Here is an 18,134-nt window from a genome sequence, read left to right on the forward strand (position 1 = left end):
CAGCCTCCCAAGTAGCCAAGACTACAGGTGCATGCCATCATGCTCAGCTACTTTTTTGTTTTAGTTTGGAGAAATGAGGTCTTGCTATGTGGCCCAGGCTCGTCTCGAACTCCTGGGCTCAAGTGATCCTCCTGCTTCAACCTCTCAAAGTGCTGAGATTACAGGCGTGAGCCCCGGTCCCTGGCCTCTGAATGAAATTAAGTAGAAATGTGTATATTTCCCCTGCTTTCTGATTACTGTAATAGGAAAATAGGCAACCATAAGTATAGAAAATGAAATCAGATTTTCTCAAAAATGTTACTTGGTGTATCAAAATTTACTGGGAAGACATTTCAAAGCATATCTGCTTGCCACCCCATCTTGGACGGCATATCAGAGTCTGTGGGCTATGGGTATGTGTGGAGGGGAACCCCCAACTCCTAGGTGTGCTTACAATGCCCTGTTCTAGAACAACTTTTAGGGGATTTGTCTCTAGCTTAGTTTCAAAGAAAGACCATAGGATTTGGGACCATCTTGGAGTAGTTTTATGATATGGGGAGATTTATTAACTCTTTGAATCTCAGTTCTTTTGTCTGGAAAATGGAGATAACAATACTTAACACTTGAAAGGGTGCAGATGAATGTGTTTGAAAACATCAAGCAAGTGCCTCACACACAGTATAGTGTTCAATAACTGTGAATTTCCTCCTATTTCTAAACTGAACATTATATATAGTCACACACTGATGCTCAGAAAAATGACTCTGAACTCTGCAAATCCTTATGTATTAAGTAAAGATTCAAACTTAATTCCTCGTTGAGGCAGAAGAGTATGCTGCTGTTTTTGAGTTAACTTTCAGTTAACTAGAAAATAAAATCAAGTAGAGTAGCTCTTCTCTATAAATACAATTGGCTGAGATATTTTTGTAGCTATTCACAAGTGCTCAGAGGATAAATCTAAGGCAACAATTTGGCTCAGGAAAGGCAAAAGGTCTATAGATAATATTAAAGTTATTCAGAATTAACCCTTTCCAAGCAGAGAGTGTGCCCTTCTTTTGAGAATTTTAAGAGTTATCTCTTACATTTATATGTAATTTTGAACTTAAAATATTTATTTTCTGCTATGTAAATTCCAGTAAGCTCCAGCAAAGCAACAAACAGACAAACCTAATACTTCAGGATTTTGACATGAATGTCATTGGAAGTATAAGTCAATTTGAGGGAAAATTGTTACATTTGAAACATTTGGGATATAGTATGTTATATCCCCACACTGGGGATATGTTTAATAAACTCTTCTTAGTAATGACTTAGAGTTTATTCATTTAAGTTGCACATATTTCTTCTTGGGGTTACTTTTAGGTATTTTATAGCTTTGTTTTTGGTACTACTGGGAATGAAGTCATTTTCCCACTTGTCTTTTAACTGCCATTGTTTTCTATAATTAACTTGTGGCTATCATTTTAGTCCTCTATCTTATTAATTTCAACTGGTGCTTTTGGATTTTCTAAGTATTTAATCAGATCATCTGAAAATAATAATTCTTTAGTCTTCCTTCAATAATTATACCTTGTATTTCTGTTTCATATCATTGGAGGTGGTCAGAATTTCTTCAACATTAAATAATAATGGTGACTGTGGCCGGGTGTGGTGGCTCATGCCTGTAATCCCAGTGCTTTGGGAGGCCAAGGTGGGCAGATCACTTGAGGTCAGGAGTTCGAACCAGCCTGGCCAATATGATGAAACCCCGTCTCTACTAAAAATACAAAAATTATCTGGGCATGGTGGCATATGGCTGTAGTCCCAGCTACTTGGGAGACTGAGGCAGGAGAATCACTCGAATCTGGGAGGCAGAGGTTGCAGTGAACCAAGATTGTACCTCTGCAGTTCAGCCTGGGCAACAGAGTGAGACTCCATCTCAAAAAAAAAAAAAAAAAAAAAAAAGAAAGAAAGAAAAAGAAAAAAATATAGTAATGGTGATTGTGGACATCGTTACATTGTTACTGTTTTTAGTGGCAATAATTCTTGTTTTGCCATTAAGTATGATGTTGACAGTTCTCTGTTACTTCCTAGCTTTATTGCATGTGACTATACAAGAAAGCCTGTGCAATTTTCACTTTTGGAATATGTTGGGGTGTGTGTGTATGTGTGTGTGTGCATGTCCACATATCTGCATAACACAGTAAATTTTTGGTCAAGGTTTTAAAAATACATTTAAAGATGCCATATTCTATGTTTACAGAGGTCAACATTGTCTAGGAGCCTTAATAGTATTAATTATACTTACTCAAGTTGTCCATGTCATTATTTCTTGCCTAATTAAAACTATCAAAATTAAATAAATCTGTGTTAAAATTACATGCAAACCAGTTTTGGTCTTGTCAGTTTCTCTCTGCTATTCTAATAGTTTTATATTTATATCATTTGATATTAGATTAGTTTGTGCATGAAGAGACTAATTACTACTGTAACTTCATTATCCCATTTATCAACATAAATAATATAAATAATAGGTGATATACATATAATCTATTTGTTCTTGTTTAATTGCTTTTACTTTGAAGCCTACTTTGCCAGAAATTAATATTATCACTTCTACTTTTCTTTTTACTGTTTTCAATACCTCTTTGCCATTCTTTTTATTTTTAATGTGAACACTTTTGTTTTAGATATGCCTCTTGAATGCAGCAGATACTTGGATTTAATTTTTTACTCCAGTTTGAGAACTTTTGTTTCCCAATAAAGGGGATTTAAACCATCTATATTTACTGTCAAATGGGTTTCTTTGTTAACTTCTGTTGTTCTGTTCTACATTAATTGTTTTTTTTCTTTCTTTCTTTTTTTTTTTTTTTTTGCTGTTTTACTTTAGGAGTTTGTATATATGGAATGTCCTGAGTGTTTTTAACTTCCTTAGTAATTGGGAAGGTGTATATCCTCTTTTCAACTTCACTTTACTTTTCCAGAAGTCAGTTTCTGATCTTAATTTTTCTAATTATCGGAGTCAACAATTAAATATAATTTTAGAATCTCTTCTATGTAAGATAAGACAGTTAGTGAAATTTTACTCCTCTTCCTACTCCATTTTGTAAGTATTTTTTTTTTCTCTTTCCTGAAAGCAGGCTGAGTTCAGGTGTGGATTGCTCATGTATTTTGGCCTGGAATGAAGTAAACTTGGCTAAGTCTATCAACATTTTGCATGTGCATCATTTTATACCCTCTTCTAGTTCAGAAAGTTATTTTGCTTCTGTTATGTCTTTGATTGTTGTTTCCTATTCAATTGTTCTGGTTTTCTTTGGAAACACCCTTGTAATTCTTGAGTTGGATCTTCACTTTCTGTGATAGGTGTCATTCTCTTTCCTGTGTGTTTTATGCTTTGGGTAATTTGTCTCTGTCTGGGAAAGTTAATGGAAGTATGACTTTCAAATTACTGATCAATTTTCACAGGGTTAATTCTGCTCCATATCAGTCTTAATACTGCTAATGCATTATTAGTTTTCTTGCATTGCTAGTTTGTCACTCTCATTTAAAATTCTATCCTCTAGCTTTTATTTCTTATTTTCTTCTAATGGCTTTTGACTCTTGTTTTAAAGTACAGAAATTTTAAATCTGTTTCTTACAGTTTTTATACTTTATGATTTTCAGATATTTTCGTTCTGAGTCACCCTTTGCTTTTCTTCAGCAGCATGTAACACTTTTCATTTTTGCAGTGGAAAAATGCAACATTTTTATCCATTTTCAGATATGGAGAGAATTATCTGGATCTAGTATTTACTTACATTTGGGTATGTAGATTGTTCCTGGTAATCCATCCACTCTCCAGTTGGGGTCTGGTAAATCCTCTTCCCAGGTCTATCGCTGTACATAAGATTGATCTTCTGGTCTGATTTCCAGTGTAGTAGGAACTTTCTGCTATTCTGCTGGTCTGTGATAAGAATTTTTTGTAACCCAATGCTTGACTCCCTAACAGTCAGAGCAGATGGAATATATACAATTATAATTCCCAGCATGCATGCATACTAGGACTTTCTCCATTTTTTGCCTATCTTTTGGGTTTTACCAGTGGGACCACACTTCAGATGATGCAGCATGTCACTGCTGGCTTCCCTGCCACTCCTACTTAATTGTTTTGTGGTAGTTATGTTATCTGAATGAGTGTAGAAATGTTAGTGGCAAAACAGGAATGGCTATCTCTATGTGTTTTAGAGCCTGTGTTTTTGAATTAGAAGACAGTGTAGATATGATCAAAAATCTTCTATCTATTTCTGTGAGCACATGCGCCTTTTATTTTACTTTTACAGCATAGCAGTCATGGGCCACTAATTGTATGTTGCTATTCAATATCATAGACATGTAGTTAGTGACAATTCCTACCAGAATTGTCAGTGAATCAATTTTTGGTAGAGGTTGTCAGTATTTTAAAGATGTCCTGTCTTCTTTCATGCCTTAAGTATTACAAGGTTGGAAAGGTTCCATGAGGGCCTCCTAGCTAGAAACCCTTTCAAACCAGAGGTCTCCAATTCTTTTAATTGACTCAGTATTCAGTATTGAGAGGGGCTAAAGGGGCTTAATTATTACACTTTCCAGGTCGTTAGTTCTGCAACCTTAAGTCCTGGATCCCCATGACAACTTTGTGGTTATTATTCTCCATGTGCAAAAATATTAATGATATGATTAATAACTAATGTACATTTTAAACAGCAGACATTAATATAACAATGTATTAAATTAGTTAGTATATCCAGGTGGTTCAGGCTATAAATTTTAGGGTATGAGTTTTGGACCAACGTTCAAGTCCTATCCCAGTCACTTACTAGCTTTTTGAATCAACTGTAGGTAGGGTTACTTAACATCTTGGCTGTTAATCTATAAAATGTGACTACTTCATAGGGCTATTGTGGGGGCAAAATGATGTAAGACAAGTGAAATAGTCAGTAGAGGGCCTACCCCATGGATGTGCTCAATATATGCAATCTATTACTATTATTTTTAATATTATCATTGAAAACATTCTTAAAGTTTCCTAACATAGTTTTCTTGAATAATGAAATAAAATAAACTCAAGATTAATACATGCATTATGGTTCTATCTCCCAAGGGAGCAAAAGGTCGTGGATATTCCAAAAAAACTGTTGACTAAAGGTTGTTGAGCTAAACCTGTGAAAATTCCAAGTAGCAAAAGCATGCCTGTAGTTCAGCAAGAATTTAAGTGACACAGGAAGTTTTCTATAGGCCTCTCTCACTGAGTAATCATCTTGGGAAGTAGAATTGTACCTTGAGAAGGGAATACATCTGCTTGGATGAAATTTTTATCATGAAATGCAGAATTTCTACAGTGTGGGATAAGTCTATTGTTAGTTGGATGTTTTTTCATAAATTTTCTGTTACAGAGAAGATGTCTTAGACATGTGGCACTTGTGCCGGGCGCGGTGGCTCAAGCCTGTAATCCCAGCACTTTGGGAGGCCGAGACGGGTGGATCACGAGGTCAGGAGATCAAGACCGTCCTGGCTAACACGGTGAAACCCCGTCTCTACTAAAAATACAAAAAAAAAAAAAAAAAAATCCAAATATACCATCTTGAGTAAAAAGTTTGTTAGATATTCTTTAACCACCTTGCTAACTTTCTAGGCCCCAGAGTATTAATCTCTTAAAACATTATGGTTACCAAAATAATAATGATGATAACGATGAAAATAATTACAATCTTAATAGTTGATCTTTATTAAGAGTACAACATGTGTTAGGCAATATTCTCAGTGATTTATACAGATAATTTAATCCTCACAACAACCCATGAGGCAGGTACTAGCATTTGTCCAACTTACAGACGAATAGATTAAGCAATTTGCCTGAGGTCACATTTGCCTGTGAGTTGTGGAGAAGGGATTCAAAATATGCATTCTCATTCCAGAGTGTGTGCTCTTAAACTACACTCTCTTTATTAATTTCTCATTCTTCTTCCCCTTACAAACTCATGCACATCCCTTCAATGATGAATACTTGAAGTCATTGTTGACTAGGTGTGTTGAACTACTTCTCCTTCTCCCCATATGGTCTATCATGAAGAGAAGATAAAGAAAAGGCCATGAGGATTTTGGTCGAATGTTGTCTATTTGGAGCCTGTGTTTTTAGGCTTAGCAATAGTAGCCTCTTCTATTTGGATCCCACGTTTTTAATTTTCAGAGAGGCCTTTTCTCCCTGCTGATTCATTTGATCTTTGAAACAGCCTCATGAACCATAGGAAAAATGACACTATTATTTTAAATATGAAAAAATTGACAACCAGAAAGGTTAAGGGGCTTTTTAAACGCCATACAGATTAGGGACCATTTATAATATTGCAACCTCTACTTCCTGGACTCAGGAGATATGAAGATTTGGGACCATTTATAATATTGAAAGAAATAATAAAGCATTTATTAAATGTTTACTGTGTGTTGAGTACCATGCTAATCACATCAGTGGCATTAACTCATATAACGCTCCACAGTCATAGACGTGAAATGACATGGCCAAAGTCCACTCCTAGCACATGACAGAGCCAGGTCCCAAACCCAGGGTGGGGCTCTCAGCTCTTAATTTTAGACTCTAATTTCTATCTTACTAGAGAGAAATGGATTTTCTTTAAAGACATAAAAGGGGGACTTTATCCACATTAAAACACCTTTCCATTTGTGGCAAATATTAATTATGACAACGATGGTTAATAATATCTCGATGTTCACTTATGGCAGCCACTCTATTATCCATGTGCTCATTGAATCAATAAACATTTACCTACCACCCAGGTTCTGTCCTGGATGCAAGAAAACATGTATGAGCAAGACATTGTCTTTCGTGGAGCTTATATTATTTTGGGAGAAACATAAAGTAATCCAATAGTAGCACATATTTATAAGCACAGCGACTCTATTTGTTTATATAAAAGAACATCTGGAGTGTTCTGAGGGTTTATCAGTAGTGTCCTTTGATAAAGTCTGGGGATAGGGAAGTTTTCATGAAAAGGCCACATTCATATTGGGAATGGTGTAGAAGTGTTAACTACAAAGAGGAATGTTTCTAGGGAAAGCAGATTAATATGGGTAAGATTTGAGATTTTGGGGGTTTTGAGGAACTCACAGAAGATTAACTGGCTAGAGTATGTTTAGGGAAAAGAAGAATGCCTCAAGACAGGCTTGGAAAGGCAAAACTATGGAGGTCTCACTACAGATTTTGCTATTTATCTAGGAGAAAGAGTAATCCATTGAAATGATGATTACTTGTGTCTGAAAAGATCTTTTAACCTTACGTGTAAAGAATAAATTGTGGAGGGCAAGGATACAATGAGACCAGTTAGGAAGCTACTATGGTAATGTGGGCTAGACAGAGAGTAGTTTGAATGGGGGGAGAGTGGAGGAGATGGGGAGAGTGGATGGATTTAGGAATTACTTAAGAGGTAAATTTATCAGGATTTATTTGGGATTAGATGTGGAGTGAGCAAGAGGAGGGTGTGAGAATTCTTCCCAGATTTCTGGACTATGCAATATGCGTTGTTTCATCTAATCCTCCTAATGCACTACGATTATTTTATTTCCAATTTGAAGACACAAACAGATTCAGAATGTCACTGTACATCCCATGGTTATATATAGCGCACCCACGGCAGAGCCAGGATTTGACCAGATGTGCTTAATCGGAAATCGGTGCTTCTGACAGCTGCTACACTGGGAAGTGGGAAATAGGAAGAACTACCAGACCCACTATAGAAAGTGGAGTCTTGGCTGGGCACAATGGCTCACGCCTGTAGTGTCAGCACTTTGAGGGTCCTGAGGAGGGGAATTGCTGGAGCCCTGGAGTTCAAGACCAGCCTGGGCAACATGGGAAACTGCATGTCTACAAAGCATACAGAAAATTAACTGGGGGGAGGTGGTGCATACCTGTAGTCCCAGCTACTCAGAGAGACTGAGGTGGGAGGATCTCCTGAGTCCAGGAAGTAGAGGTTGCAGTGAGCTGAGATTGCACCACTGCATTCCCGCCCCACACTGGGGACAGAGTGAAACCCTGTCTCAAAAAAAATAAAAAATAAAAAATAAAGGGAGTCTTAAAAACAACAGTTGAGCAGTTGAGTATGGACTTTAATGGAAAAAATGGGCACCACTCTACTTTGAATATATGTACATTCTCAAAGCCCAAAGTCTTATGACATCTGCTACTGCCATTTTTTATGAGATCAAAGAGAAGAGGACTAATATCTTTAGTGAGTATGATTTTGTTAAATGTTATTTTATAAGTAAAAAAATACATGTTCATTGAAGAAAAATTACAAGATACAGAAAAGCCAAAAGAAAAAAAATTGAAAATCTCCTGTTAACCTATAACTGAAGAGAAGGAGAACATGCTTGCTTGGTTTTAATTAAACACTATGATTCTCTACCATGGGTATTTAGCAGAAAGCTCACTAGAGGCCTCCATTCCAGACCCAAACTTTGTCAATACTTTGACTTTGGAAGAATTTTAGCCTTTAGGGCTCCAGTCTTCTCCATTACAAAATGACATGAAATGTTGCCCACATTTAATTATCACAGTCTTTTTTTGAGCCTTAGAGCATGACAATGCTAGACCTATTCGCATCATCACAGCATAGGAGAACACAGCTTTGGGGTTTCTCAGACTATTTACTGGCTTCTTCAGCCTTATGACTCAGTTTCTTCATTGGTGGAGTGGAAACAATGATATTGATCTCGAAGAGATGTTTTGAGGAATTGCTCCCATGTGTGCAGAGCACTTGCTGGGCTCAGTGCTTACACAGAACAAGCAGTCAACACAGAGGCATCACAAATCTCCATCAATACACAGCAGGCAGCAGTCTGCTGGATAATCTACCTCTTGTAGTCTTGAGGCTCCTGCTCTGGGGGAAGCAGAGTCCTGGAAGACCCACTAGCCCTTCTTGCCCTCACTTCACCTCCTGCTGAACTACACTTTTTTTTTTTTTTTTTTTTTTTTTGTGGTCGGGGGGTTTGTGAGTAAGGAGGTGATACTTGCGAAAGGCTAGGCACTGGAGATATGAAGTATAGGACCCTAGACTTTATTCTTAAGCAACAAGCAATGTAGTGGGGTTGGATAGTAAACAGAAAAACTGCAACACAATTTAATCAGTGTCATAATACTATGAGCAAGGGGCTGTGAGGCCAGAGGGAGGGAGTGGGGAAGTGACTCATTTTGCCTGAGGGGACCTGAGAAGGCTTCAGGGAGAAGCCTTCATTTATACATAGGCTGGCAGTAGGGATAGAGTTTGTTGGGTGGAGAAAATGGGCATGAGCATCAGCCTGAGTGCTAGGGAAGACTCTTTTCCTGGAACTCATAGTCCATGAGACCCTACGGACTCCACATCCACGGATGAAAAATCTGGGGCCAGAGTGGAGGGAACTGGAGTGGGCAGGTAAGGCTCTGCTGGTCTCTATCATCACCAGCCTTCTTTTTCTGCATCCCCTATGAATCCCCCAACATCTCCCAACATCTCTAGTCTGCCAAGTGTCTTTCCTGCGCCAGCGCCCCTTTTCCTATTTTAGATACTGACATGGTCCTCTGCCTGTCTTCTCCCATCCACAAAAGTCTGCCAGGAAGAAAAGATCAGACGTGAATGGTTTAACCTGTAGTGTAGTAATTTACGTGGGTTACATCGCTGTAATCCCTTTCCCATGTAACGTTTAAGTTTCTTTCTTTTTGTAGAATAAAACACTTTGATGCCAGAACCTCATTCTACCTTCTGATCCATGGTGTATGCACAATAGCTTTAGGCCCCAGGCAGCAGATGCATTCTGTTTGGTTAGTACAGTGTTGTATTCACTGTTGTTGTTTGTGGTAAACAGATATCACTTTCCAGTTTGTCAAAGACTCCACCCCTCCCCACACACTCCTGTGTGTATTTATCACAGCCCCACTGCCTCTTCCACTTAGCTGACCTGCCTGGTCTGAAGACATGTGCATTTGTGCCCCCAATTTTTAGCTTTGTTATTTCTTGACTTTTCCATTGAGAAATTATATCAACCCCTCCTGCAGCCTCCTATAGTTATTCCCCCCCACCTCAATTATTTGTCTTTTTTTTTCCTTATGCAGTTCTACCACTAATACTGTATTGACTTGGACCTCAATATTGGGCAAGCATTCAAAGATTCCTTACTGTTTACTAGGGCAGAGTTCAGGCTATACCACCTGAAAACAGGTTGCTTCTCGCATACTTACAAAAACCAGAACTGAGGTTGCCATTTTTCTCTTCTCTCTCTTCCTTCCTTCCTTCCTTCCTTCCTTCCTTCCTTCCTTCCTTCCTTCCTTCCTTCCTTCCTTCCTTCCTTCCTTTCTTTCTTTCTTTCTTTCTTTCTTTCTTTCTTTCTTTCTTTCTTTCTTTCTTTCTTTCTTTCTTTCTTTCTTTCTTTCTTTCTTTCTTTCTTTCTTTCTTTCTTTCTTTCTTGTCAGATGGAATTTTGCTCCTTTCTTCCAGGCTGGAGTGCAGTGGCGTTATCTCGGCTCATTGCAACTTCCACCTTCTGGTTTCAGGTGATTCTCCTGTCTCAGCCTCCTGAGTAGCTGGGATTACAGGCACCCGCCGCCACACTGGGCTAATTTTTGTATTTTTGGTATAGACGGGATTTCACCATGTTGGCCAGGCTGGTCTCTAACTCCTAACCTCGTGGTCCACCCGCCTTGGCCTCCCAAAGTGCTGGGATTACAGGCGTGAGCCACCGAGCCTGGCTGCCATTTTTCTTAAAGTAAGACACAACGAAACAATTTGTGATAATTTTACAGGAGTCCACCGTCATATGTGGTTTCACTTTCTGCAGCTTCAGTTACTTGAGGTCAACCTCAGTCTGCAAATAGGTGAGTCCAGTCCAATAAGATATTCTGAGAGAGTGAGCAAGCGAGCATGTTCACATACTCTTTTTTTTTTTTTACAGTATAGTGTTATAATTGTTCTATTATTAGTTATTGTTAATCCCTTACTATCCCCAATTTCTGAATTAAACTTTATCATAGGTATGTATGTGTAGAAAAAAATAGAATACATAGGGTTCTGTACTATCTGTGATTTCAGTCATCTGCGAGGGGTCTTGGAATGTATCTTCCTTGAATAAGGTGGGATGACTGTAATTGATTCTTAAATGAATAGATGAAATCAATTATTTAGCCGACACTGTCTTTTCAGCATTTGAAGAGGGCTTGTCAAACCCAGGCACTAAGGCATTTCCTCAGCAGGACTGAAAAGTACACATCTGTGAAGGCGAGGGTGGTTGAAGGATATTTAGGAGTAGGAGGAGGCAGATGAGATCATTCTCGGAACAAAAATGTTCTCATCTCCTAGATGGGTTTAGACTTTGTCTACACCAAGGTCACGCTGGGGAGATGGGATGTGTAATGTGATATTTATTTGGCAATGTATGTGGCCAGCCACATACATTGTGTGCTCAATTCAGCTTACAAGTGCCGGCTCCCGGCTCTGAGGGCCCCATGTGCTTTGACTTGGTGGAAGGCTGCTCTGCCAGGGATTACGCATCCCTACCTCTGACCTGGTCATTATTCCTAATTATCATTCATTTAAAATAGTCAGCAGGGCAATAGCATGTGCACATCAAGGATCACAAAAGGAACTTGGATTAGGAGGAATAAAAAATCTGTCCCACATGTGGCACTATTAAAAAGCTCTGGCTGAGACATACTGTTTATAGTCAGCAGTTGTCTGGAAAATAGATGTTTACTTGTAATGCGTGTATTAAGATCTTTGCCATTAGGCAATATATATCCTGCATTGTGTTTTCTCTTACATAAAACTCTACATTGGGACAAACCTTTAATGAGCAATCCTGTGGCAACAAAAAGTATTCAACACCAATACTGTTATATGTTGGCATTTCTGCTTATTACAAAAAAGATAGACAGAGAGCCAAAACCTGGAACTTTTCTTTGGAAGGATGGCCTCTTTTTTTTTTTTTTATTTTCTTTAATGGAATGCTCCATTTAAATCTGTAAGTGAAATATTTGCTAAATAAAGATTAAATTACTAACAGAAAAAAATGTTCTCAATATTTGGCAAGAACTTAGACACCCTGGGTTTCCCTGACCCATGCATGCATCTTCTGATGAAAAGGTGTATTATAATATGCCTAGGTGCACTCTTTGAATGAGGCTCTCTCATCTATCTAATGAATTTCTTTTGTTGGTGATGAGACTAGATTTTCTGCCTCAGAACAGGAACATGGACAATGCTTCTGGAACAGGGAGCAGGCACCACAAGACTTGTGTCTTATTCTTGCTGTTGACACAATATACGTTTTTCTGCCTCTATTGTCTTAGCAAACAGACTTGTGCCCCCAGAATACCATCCTATTAAGGGATGATCCTACTTCTGTGAAGTTCTGAATAACGTTACATTCTAGTGCTAAAATAATGAATTCACTTCAGACAAATTTGGTCTAAGATTAAGCAAGTGGACTCTACAGTCTGGGTGGCCCATCCTCGGCCTGGGCACATCCTTAGGCAGTGGGCAATGTTTTGTTAGTCTTGGTTCTTGTATATATAAAGCGGGACAATAATGCTTACTTCATAGGTTTGTGGTGAAGACTACATGACAAATAAAAAAAAATATGTAAAGCCCTTAGCACAGATTTTCACAGATAGTTATCAATCAATGTTATTTGTTAGGTGCAGAGAGATTCCCTAGTGCTTTTAAAACTTGAATGATGGCAGCTGGCAGAAGCAGCCACTGATTTTCGCCCCCTCTGGCCCTTAGTAGGGGCCCAATAGATATTTGATGAATAGGTGAAGGAATAAAGGACTACCAGAACAAGCCCCTAAATGTTAACTCCCAGCTCTACCAGTCTAAGCAACCAACTCATTTAGTCAGATCACACACTCCTCTTCATCTTCTATATATCTCAGTAGAACCCACCATTGCAATTAGAAACAGGAAAAATGGTCACATATTCATCTAGAACTCTCTTAAGCCAAATCAACAAATACTTATTCAGGGCAACAGAGGTGAGCAGAGTGAGGTCAGGAATGATAATTCTCAGCGTGGTTTCCAGAGCACGGCTCTGCAGAGATATACGACACAGTAAAAATCTAGAACAGTGTTTTGTTTTCGTTATTTATTTTTAATTTTAAATGATCTGATGGCATAAGATGAATCCTTACCCTCTTATCCTGATCTGCTATTTCATTCCCTGCCAAGCACCCATTTCATCATATATGCTCACCTGGAACATTCAAGCCTGCTGCCACAGTTAGAAAGATTCCTTTCTCAGCTGGTGCCAAAGGGATCTCAAAATGGTTTTGAATGCCTGTTGGATTAACACCCCCCCCCCCTTATGGGTCCTCTTCTCTATTCATTCACTAATATGGGCATTTGGAATTTGAAGACAATGTACTGCATTAGGGCTACTGCAATCTATTTTTCATTTTCAAAATAGTGCATCTTGCTTTCCCCCTTATAGTATTTCATTGTTTGCTTGGTTTCACAGATCTGTTTTGGTAAGAAAGTTTTGAGAATATCCTGGGATTATAGTCTTTGAATGAACTTTCATGCCCATAGTATAAGCCCCTTTGGTTTAAAACTATCCCACTTAAAAGCATCTACTTATAACTACCAGCTGCTGGTTCTTTTCTGTTCCTACTCATGAATGCACACACAGACACATACAGATACATGTGCATGCCTGGTTGCACGCGCACACACACACGCACACCCTCACATGCACTGTTTATATGTAAACATCCAGAAGAAACAATGCATTGTAAAAATTGTCCTGTTGAGTTTGTAATCGAGAGTGAGTTACTGAGTGCTGATAAGTAAAGGAAGTGCAACCAGACAGTTTAATCCTCCAATTTCCTGTCTTCTAATCAGCCCCTGACTCTTTTGGTTTTAAATTAGAAACATTCCTGTCAATATTCAGTACAGGTGAAGGAAAATCAACTAGAAAATAAGTAAGGACAAAGCATTTATTTCACTGTCTAAAGTTCACAGGGGAAATATGAGTGTAACAACAGGAAATCAAGATTTTAAAAAAGATAGTAGAAGTACATAGGCTTGCTTAAGTAACCAATCACAATTCTGAATGAAGTACATTTGGATCATAATTTGATTTAAAGAAAAAAGTAGGAACATAGTTCAATGTATTTACTTCTCCCTAAAAATAGTAAGTGGTACTTTAAAAGATGTTGTACAAGGCTAACCTAAAAGAAAATGATAAGGATAACTTGTTAATATATGTGAGAGAGAAAAAAAACCTACCCCATTCAGATTTTGCTTGCAATCTGCTTATACTGTGAGAAAATAATATTGGAGTGTATAGAAATCTTGTAAGTTAATGCATATTCTTAGATATGAATATACTTACATATATTTATAATGGTCGATAAAAATAAAATTGTGCATTTAGAAATAAGCTCAGGTGGAGCCACTGTACTGCAAATATCTGCAAAATATCTGTGAAAATACTTAAAAATAGAGTTTGCAAATGCATTAAATAGAAAGTGTATAAATATGTTTACCATGGACTCTTTAAAAATATGCTGAGTGCTGAGAATATGATATGCTTTATAATTTATTGAATCTCCTAATTTTGAGTCTTTTTATTTATAGACATTGTAGCAATTTCCTAGTTTATCATAAAGGCATAAGTGCAAATTTATAGACAAATCTCCATTATGCAATATCTTCAAAGAATTACAACAAACAATCATTAAGAAGAGTTTTTCAGCTGAGAATATTGAAAACTGAAATGGTAAATACAACATAATATGTGAATCCAACACATCTTAACAACAACAAAAGATTTCCATGAAATATGAGTTCTTAATTTTGTGTCTGCAGTAGTTAAAGCTGCCAATCATTTGGGAAGTAGGCTGGAGTTGAGTTTTTTTTTTTTTTTTTTTTTTAATTGTTGAACATAGTAAGGCAGTATTTCATAGAAATATCTTGCTATTTTTTTACATATATACTTTAAAAAGTAGGCATTTATACTACAAGGCACAGCATATTCTTTTTGCTCAAGTGTTTTCCTGGTATGCAAAGTTTGAGTTGTACAAGTTTGAGTAAGTGACAGACAGTTCTTGATTTTAAAAGTGTGTGTCAAATTTTTTAAAGAATGCTCCCAAAATAAGTGCTTCAGGACCTAGCATTGGGTGAGGGGGCTGTAGGATAATTTAGTTGCCTTCATTTCACAGTCACTATGAGTTTTTAAATTGGAGGGCAGAAGCAAGACAAGTGCATTTTGTAATTCACATAAAAATAGTTCCATAACACATTGTTATCATTACGAAGAGGAGAATGTTCATTCTGCCTTCACTTTATGCCATATGGGTAGAATGGAGATAATTCTGCTGGACAGAATTATATTTTGAAGCAAATACATGCTTGTAGGGTGCCTCCATTTCATTTGGAGCTGAGGAAAATTTCATGAGGGTTCTTTAGTTTTCTATGGGAGAGTTTCTACCAGCGATGTCACAACACAGCTAGATTAAGTTGATACGTAATATCTATTTCTTGATTTGCATGATTAAAGCATTAGAGAAGTGGCTCAGATATCAAAAGGTTTCTCATAAGTGGCAGCGCCAAAGGTAATTACTGTTAAAATGTACATGCTCGAAACCTGGTTGCTTGTTAACTTCTAAGTTGTTTACAACTCTGTGGGTTTGAATAAACGTTTTTATTTGACTTTTCAATAGCAAGACCCCTTTCTTGCTCCATTTCGATATAAAAAATGATACCATTCTTATATCCCATGTCCCTCAAGGCAACCTTAGCTTCAACCAAAAAAAGTGATAGAGGACAGAGATGGCCCTTCTCAGTATTTCATATTTTAAAATAACTGTTTCTTAAACAAAAGTAGTCTTTTAAAGACAAAGTTAAAATTTATACCTAAAAAAATTAAAAATTAATCGAGTCAACCAATTATTTCCAGTTAGTTATCAAAAAGTGTAGCTAAAGCCCTACTGTAAGCCTGAGGGAGTTATGAGGGGGGTGGGGAGAGAGAGGAAAAGAGAGAGGGAAGGAGAAGAGAGGTTGTTATTCTCAGTCTTTTATTAACCAGTTTCTTTCATCCTAGTGTGTCTTTATTATTTAGAAAAATAAAAATCATCCAGAGCTCTACCCATTCCCACCTAAAATTCTGGAGTAGGTAGTGACTGTCTACAACCTGGTACAACATATGCCCCCAAACTAAAACAAACAAACTCATTTGCCATACAAATTGTTTACGATTCATTAAAAAGCAAAATTGCATATCCCGTCGCTGGCAGCTGAGGCCGTGTCTCCACGGGCGGAGGGGGCATTCACTGAGTTGCCTTTGTATGCTGGGAGGACCAAGCCGGAGGTTCCCACTATGAGCCCGGAGTCTGTGCAGCCAGATGACGCATGAGGTAATTTTAAAGCTTTATTTGCCTTTAGTGTGAAACTCCGATCTTGTACTATCCTTTGGTTAAAGAACTATATCAGCCAGAGGGAAGTTTAAATTTTTCTTTCAGCTGGGGAAATTGTTTGGGATAGCGAGGTGGGTGAATGGAGGGAGAGGGAGAGCGTGTTATTCAAGGAAAGAGATCTAAGAGAAAACGTGAAATTTGTATTATTTTAATTAGTTCCCTCCTCCTTCATCAAAGTCTTCAATTTCCCATCAATAATGGGAAATTTACATTAGAATTATTTGTAACTGATGGATCTGAAATGCCATGGTATGTGGTCACTTTGAGGGAAAGCAACAAATTGATTTATTCCCTATGATAACTTGTATAACTTCTTTAGAGAGTGCTCTGATTTCTCACCCCTTTTCAAAGCAAAGATCTAGAAGCCCTGAAGTTGAGAGAAACTTCCCTGTAGTATGCAGCCTAAACAGCAGCATGTGAGCTTTCAACATTGTTTATTTTTAGGCAGCTGCATTGCTAAATGTTTCCACCACTTTTATATATTATATTCCCGGCGGTAAAACATCTGTAAAATAATTTTAAATGAAAAGCAACTTCCAAGTAAACTTTACAAAAAAGAAATTACAGTTTTCCAAGTTAAAAGAAGAGAAGCATTTGGTGATCTTTGCAAGAAAAAAAAAAAAAAGAGATGACACAATTTGCCATAAAAAGTAACAGTCTATAAAATCTATGAGCTCTTGAAATACAAGGAAGTAGAATGTTTCACCCAAAATATGACATCAGCGCGCAGGTTTTTTTTAAAGCTTACAACTTAGAAAATGATTGCTAAACCAATCAGTATATTCATTTCTAATGTTTAACAAGCTGTGTAAAGTGAAGCAATAGGCAACATCATAGCATATACAAGTAAACCTTGTTCTTGCTGGCAAAAACTCTAATGGGAAAATAAGTGCCCTGAACAAAAGTTCAGGGTCGAAGTGGATAGTCTACTGTTAGTCTAATTAGCCAAAAGCTGCATGTAACATTGTCCTGAAATTCCTGATAAAGTTTCTAATGTCTAGTTAAGAATTACAAGTTAAAATACACATGTACACACATACCCACAACCACTTTAACTCAAGAGTCCTTAGGATGGACATACTGCATCCCAAGAAGCAGCCGGATGGAATCCTGTGGTAGCTCACTTTTAACAGTCTCTCAGTCCTCCAAATTCCTACAACTTGCCAAAATGATACCACCATTGGTCCAGGAAGGGGAAAAGAGAACTCTTTCTGCAGATCCTACAATGAAACTGACCATGCCCTGTTTTGTAATTCCATTCGCCAGTCTCCCCCTTCAACATCTCTCCCTCTCTCTCTCTCTCTTTTTTTCTTAAACTGATATCTATGTGAAATGAGCTGAAGTTCACGGTCCAGTTAGGAACGGATAATACATTCATTGTCCTGGCAGCAAACTTTTTTTCCACTCCCTGGAAGAATTCACGCTTGCCGCAAGAATAATAATTACGGAAAACTAGAAATGCACTGCTGACAAATTAATCCTTAACGGACACCACCCTAACGAGGGCAGTAATGATTTGAGGACTCTCTTCCTCACGGGACTTGCATCTCCTGTGACAATGAGCTATTGTGCATCCTCCCAACTCACTCTACCTCTTATAGATCCAAGATGTCAAAGGTTGTCTGTCCTGGTGGACCATGACATGTGAGTTAACTCATTCTGCTGCTGCGTGGCAGAACTTTATTAAAACTTTATTTGTATCCAGAGT

General features: G+C 37.7%; 1 protein-coding gene and 1 long non-coding RNA gene across 13 annotated transcripts in view; one reads left to right on the forward strand and one right to left on the reverse strand.

Moving 5' to 3' along the window:
• The window catches only part of NFIA (nuclear factor I A), a 607,688-nt gene that overhangs the window by 578,452 nt on the left and 11,102 nt on the right, over positions 1 to 18,134 (reverse strand). The gene's annotated exons all lie outside the window — the stretch shown is intronic.
• Positions 1 to 18,134, forward strand: part of LOC107127321 (uncharacterized) — a 415,876-nt gene that overhangs the window by 201,256 nt on the left and 196,486 nt on the right. For all 8 annotated transcript variants that reach the window (XR_010578128.2, XR_012419500.1, XR_006696081.3 and 5 more), the window contains exon 1: positions 16,285 to 16,366. This is a non-coding gene — a long non-coding RNA (uncharacterized lncRNA). Of the gene's footprint in view, positions 16,367 to 18,134 lie in introns of those variants that run through there.

Source organism: Macaca fascicularis, chromosome 1, assembly GCF_037993035.2.
Source record: "Macaca fascicularis isolate 582-1 chromosome 1, T2T-MFA8v1.1".
NCBI lineage: Eukaryota > Metazoa > Chordata > Mammalia > Primates > Cercopithecidae > Macaca > Macaca fascicularis.